Consider the following 5,921-nt stretch of genomic DNA (forward strand, 5'->3'; position numbering starts at 1 on the left):
TAGAATATCTATTCATATACTAATAGATTTAAATGCAACAATGTAGCAAATACAAGTTAGCAACCATGAATCTCTTTTTCTCTCAATCTTCATTATAGCAAATTGGGAGGAAAAAAACACATTCATGGTAAATAAGTTGATATGTATAATACACCTGATGATTTTAAGATATATGCATCAAATGAGAAGGAACTTGCAGAGGTATAACTCACAAAACTTGGCGCGACATGGAGAGGAGACCTAAAATACAAATAGTTGAAGCTTAATTACTCTTCTAGCTAGCTTATCGGCAGGAACGACGAATCGACGAGGGAAAACCTATCTTTGCCACTGCAACTGAGGGACGCACAGGAAAACCTAGCTTCTTCACAGTAAGGAGGGCATGGCAAGGAAAACCTAGCTTCGTTGCGACAAGGGAGGAAGGTTCAGCGTGGCAACAATAGACGTCACGGTGAGGGAGTACGTGGTGAAAGAGGGCACGACGAAAGGGGGATGGGGCTGGAACAGTTTCGACGAGGAAAATGACGAGAGGAAAAGTTGAGGGAGGGTGCAGCGAGAGAGAGAACAGGTGCGGCGAGAGATTGTTGTGACGAGGAGGATCGCGAGGATTCGACAAGGAGAGGAAAAATTAATTTTTTGAATATATATATATAATCAACGTACCGGGCTGATCCGTTTCGCCGTGCATCATCAATTTGTCTAAGATCCTAAACTCACTTAGAATTGGAATGGATTGGAAATTTTCAATCCGTCAACGTAGCGGGTTGATCCGTCCCGCCGTGCATCATCAATTCTACTAACAGTCTTATTTTTGTAATTAAATTTAATTTAAGGCAAAATGATCATCCCACATTTATGATATCCACATGTCAAACTGTAAATATGAGACAAAACCAATGACAGGAGCGTCTTGAGGAAACGACGAGACGCGTCTGCCTGTGATTGGAAGTTGGGCCAGTCTTCGGCAGCCAACGACGTCGTGAAACCCGCGGCCCCACTCCCCTCCGCCCTCCTCGGGGCGTTAGTCTCCTCACCGCTTCCCTGACTCGCATGCACACGTTCGTCTCCACTCTCCAGCCACATCGGGCACTCATCCAAGTTGACACGTCTACCAATGTGGCCACCACTCCTGTCCAAATATGAACAAAATCTAAATCAAGGCACAGATTCTGTACGCATCACGACTGGCCGGCGCGGCGCAGCCTTGCCTATGCGGGGAAGGAGAAAGCGGTCATGCTACCCGCGGTTCCACGCGATGTGCTTTAGCCTAAACTAAAGCAAGGAGGAGTCTCCGAATTAGAATGAAACGATGTCGTCGCCACCACAGCAGCCGCCGCCACCGTCGCCGCAACTGCCGTTGCCACCGCAGCAGCCGCCGCCGTCGCAGCAGCAGCCGCCGCCGTCAGTTGAACCTAAAGCCACCCGTTGGCCCTCGCTAGACGAAACCTTCCACTCCTGCTCCCGCTAATGATAATAATGGAAATAATCTCTAATTAATTTCAATCAATTGAGATTTATTATATTTGACACACAATCAAGATCGAAAAAAATAATATTTTCAAATCTATTATATTTTATAATTATTATGATTGTATGCCTTATTTAATCTTTCCATTATTATTTTGGACAATTTGTATAAATAAGTCTATTACTTTAGTAATAAGATGATAAAAAAGCTTTATATTATTTCTTTCCTCTACTTATTGATTTCTACATGGTATTAGAGCCATGATCCTTCCTTTTCCTTATCTTCCCTCAAAATTTAGATTTTTCCTTCTTTAATTCCTCTTCCAGCATCTCAATTCCAGCACCAGATTTCTACAACATTAGTCAGCAACAACGTAAACATCTTGGAGCACAACAACAAATTGGAGCAACACAAAGATCAGCGTGCTTCAGCAACATCTTGCAGTCTCATCGCCAACACCCATTCTTGTCAATTTTATGTGGCAACCTCGAGAACTTCGACAACTACAGTAATAATTTTTCTTTATTTTTTTTTGTTTTTTTCCTCCTCCGTTTGGCCTTTTCTTTAAAAAAAAATAGAGAGAAAAAAACAAAGAGAAAAAAAACGTGAAAAAAAATAGAGAGAAAAAAAGAGAGAGAGAGAAAATAAGAGAGAGAAAAAAGAGTAAAAAAAATATCTTCTCTCGAGTCTATTGAAATATCTTCACCATCACAAAATATCTCTTTTTCAATTCCTATGGTTCCTTTTTTCTCCGTTAAACTTGACCACGATAATTATTTACTATGGAAATTGTAATTTTTTCCTTTACTTTGTGTTCATGATTTACTTGGTCATGTTGACGGTAGTTTATCCTCACCTTAAAAAGATGATTCATCCTATACTATTTGGTTTAAGAAGGATCAATTAGTCTTGACTTAGTTAATTTTATCAATTACTGAGTCTATACTTCCTATACTCGCTGGGCTCAACATTTTGCGCCAGGTTTGGGAAGCTCTTGATCATTCTTTTGCATCTCACTCTCAAGAACGAGTTCTCCAGCTTTGTCTATAATTACAGTCTGTACAACGAGGAGATGCCTCCATCAATGACTATATGCAATCAGTCAAGACCATTGCCAATAACCTAGCTGTAATTGGACATCCATTGCCAATATATCATTATCCTCTTCCACGTGCTCTTCTTGCTTCTTCAAATTTTGTCAAACCTTTTACTTTTACACAGGCAGTCAGAGATCCAAATTGGCGTGCTACGATGACTACAGAATTTGATACTCTTCTTCGCAATGCAACCTGGAGCTTAGTTCCTCGTACCCCATCTATGAATATTGTGGGCTCTAAATGGGGTTACCGAATTAAGTATCGTGCAGATGGTTCTATTGAACGTTACAAAGCTCGTCTTATTGCTAAAGACTTTAATCAATAGACAGGTATTGACTTCAATGATACTTTTAGTCCAGTTGTCAAAATTACAACTATCAGATTGCTACTATCTATAGTTGCTAGCTCCAATTGGCCAATATTGTTGGGAGATCGGTGGCTGGCTTGAAGTGGGGTTGGATAGACGGCACCCCCAAATACTCGCTTCAACGTATTTGTTAGCACAGCGGAATACAAACAATACAAATACAAATATGAAAGCTAAAGACTAAGAATGAGAAAGACAAGCAAACCAATTGACACGTTCGTTTACGTGGTTCGGAGATAACTTGCTCCTACTCCACGGCGTGTCCGTAAGGTGGACGATCCCTCAATCCGTCGGTGGATTAATCCCCGGAAACTCTGGCTAGCACAATCCTCCTTGTCGGTGGAGAAACCTCGCCACAACTCGATCAAGAGCACTTGGATTGCTAGGGCACTAGTTGACTACTAATTAGAGGTTACCCACCACTAATTTCGTCAACCTCAACCAAACTTCCAAGGCTTGGTTATATAGGCCATGGGTTGGAAAACCCCGCCTACCAGTTGACTGCTAAAACATGCAGTCGACTGCCCTCTGTGGAAATTCGACCGTTACATCCCAACGGCTCGATTTCACACTAACCGAGCGAACAGAGACATTCTGTTCGCTGCCAGTTGCCTGCCCCAGTCGACTGCACCAGTCGATTGCTAAAACATGCAGTCGATTGCTACAGTGGCGCTACAGTACTGCTACAGCAAAACCCTAAAACTAGGATTTTACTCCGAGTACAATCTCTCATGCACTCGTACCCTCACCCTTATGACTCATTTGACACTTCATTTATAGCTTTGACCTCTTGCCTTCAAGCCTACTTCCTTTGGCTCTCGTCCCTCGGATGCATTCAAGCCCGCGGCTCGCCCCCAATGCCATCCTTCGCGTATGCCTCGAAGTCGCTTCCCTCGGCCCTTGTCCTCGCTGCCTTGTCCACGGTCTCTCGGATGCTCCATCCTTCACCGGACCCGAAGCCATCAACCTGAGTCACATGTGTATCCTGCAAACCTGCACAACTCAAATACACATATCAAATATAAGGGTAAACCTAACTTAAACCCTTTGCCCAAACACCAAAACACATGGTCGCACGGACTATTGGGATTGCTCCAACAATCTCCCCCTTTTTGGTGTTTGGCAATACGTTTAAGTTAGGGAAAACAAATAGCAAATAAACATGCTAATACATACAATGGACTTACGAAGCTAGGACTACACACTTGGACTTACTTCGCCGAATGGACTTACGATGCCAAGGCTACACACTTGGACTTACAACGTCGAATGGACTTACAATGCCAAGGCTACACACTTGGACTTACAACGCCGAATGGTAAACAATGCAATATGTAGTTGAACCTATCCCAAGGCTCCCCCTACACCTATGCTCCCCAATGAGCTAGGATTTTTACAACGGGCTTTTTAAGAACCTATCCCAAGGCTCCTCCTACACAAAGGTACTTTCAGGTTTTCCCAACTAAACCTTACTTCTCCCCCTTTGCCTAACATCCAAAAAGTTCTCCAACAATATCCCAATTATTGAAAACTTGTCATCCAAATGACCCTAAACTCATGTATGTATCCCTCATGGATCCCATACATCTATATGAGCTGACCCGGTCAAAATCCAGTGCTGAAAACACTTTCAGACTGGTATCAGTCGACTGCAAGAAGTACCAGTCGACTGCCCCCATGAAAACTAGCTTACAAAGACATTCTGTGCTCGTGAACAGTGTTACCAGTCGACTGGTAACTGTACCAGTCGACTGGTACACTATTCATGAAAAAATCAGTCTTTTCTGGCCAACTTCAGAAATGCGCTAGAAATTCCATAGACCTCCAAAAATCCCCAAATTTTGTGGAGAGCTCTATTATATCAATATCTACTTGGGAAAAATATATATAAAAATATATCTATCACAAATCCCAATATTGACACAAAACACAAAACTAGCTAAAAAGTTCAATTGAACCTTGACCTAAAGTCCTAGTTTTGGCTTCCTCTTGATGTATTTGCCCATACTAACCCATAATGCATCCCTAGCATTGGTTTATATGGCATTTATACATCCAAAACTAATTATCATGCTATATGACCCCAATGTCATATTTCCAAGCATGAAGCACAACCCATGTGTGCCAATTCCCTATGTTTGAGACTCAAGTCCGTCTCCAAACCACTTGACACATTCCATGACCTAACCTAGACTCCCAAGTAAAACTCACTTGAGATCCATTGGCCATAGGTCCCAAATTGACTCTTTGAGCTCCCCCTAGAGCTCTTAGCCTTAGCCACCTCCCTAGGTGACTCATCTACAATGGCTAGGCCACATCGGTGCACCTCCGGTGACACTTGGCCTACAAACCTAACCTTCTTAACCTTGGACACCTTGTCCTTGGTTAATTTCTTCTTACCTTTAAATGTCTTTCCCTTGCCATTTATTGGCTTCTCCTTGCTATAGTCATATGCAATCCTAGCATAAGACTTTCCCTTAGCATTGGAGACATTAGATCGGTATCCCAAACCCGATCTATCATTGTTGGGTCTTTGGCTACCCAACACCATACCTAAACCCTTAGATCCAACATTGAATCTTTCTAGGGTTTTCTCCAACTTATCAAGCTTTGCTTTCAAAGCTTGATTTTCCCTCTCTAGGTTCATAACCCTAGAATCAACATGTCCACCATGGACATTCCTAGACCTACCCTTTCTAGGCATGTGTCTCCCCTTCTTGGGATTAATGCCTTGGGTTTCCTTAGGTCTACCATTTCTAAATTTATCATGAATAGACACCTTAGGGTTATGATATATAATTATCATATTCCTATCATGATATTTGAAACCAAAATTTTGCATGGGTAAATAATAAGAATTATTTCTAGCATGCATGGAGGAATTTAAATTTGACTTCAAATTTAAATTAGGGTTTACCTTACCCTTTACCTTTGGAGCTCCCCCTTGACATGAGCCTCCATTCTTCCTCCACTTCTTTTCCCACATCCT

Source organism: Zingiber officinale, chromosome 4A (genome assembly GCF_018446385.1).
Source record: "Zingiber officinale cultivar Zhangliang chromosome 4A, Zo_v1.1, whole genome shotgun sequence".
In the NCBI taxonomy this organism is placed as follows: Eukaryota; Viridiplantae; Streptophyta; class Magnoliopsida; order Zingiberales; family Zingiberaceae; genus Zingiber; species Zingiber officinale.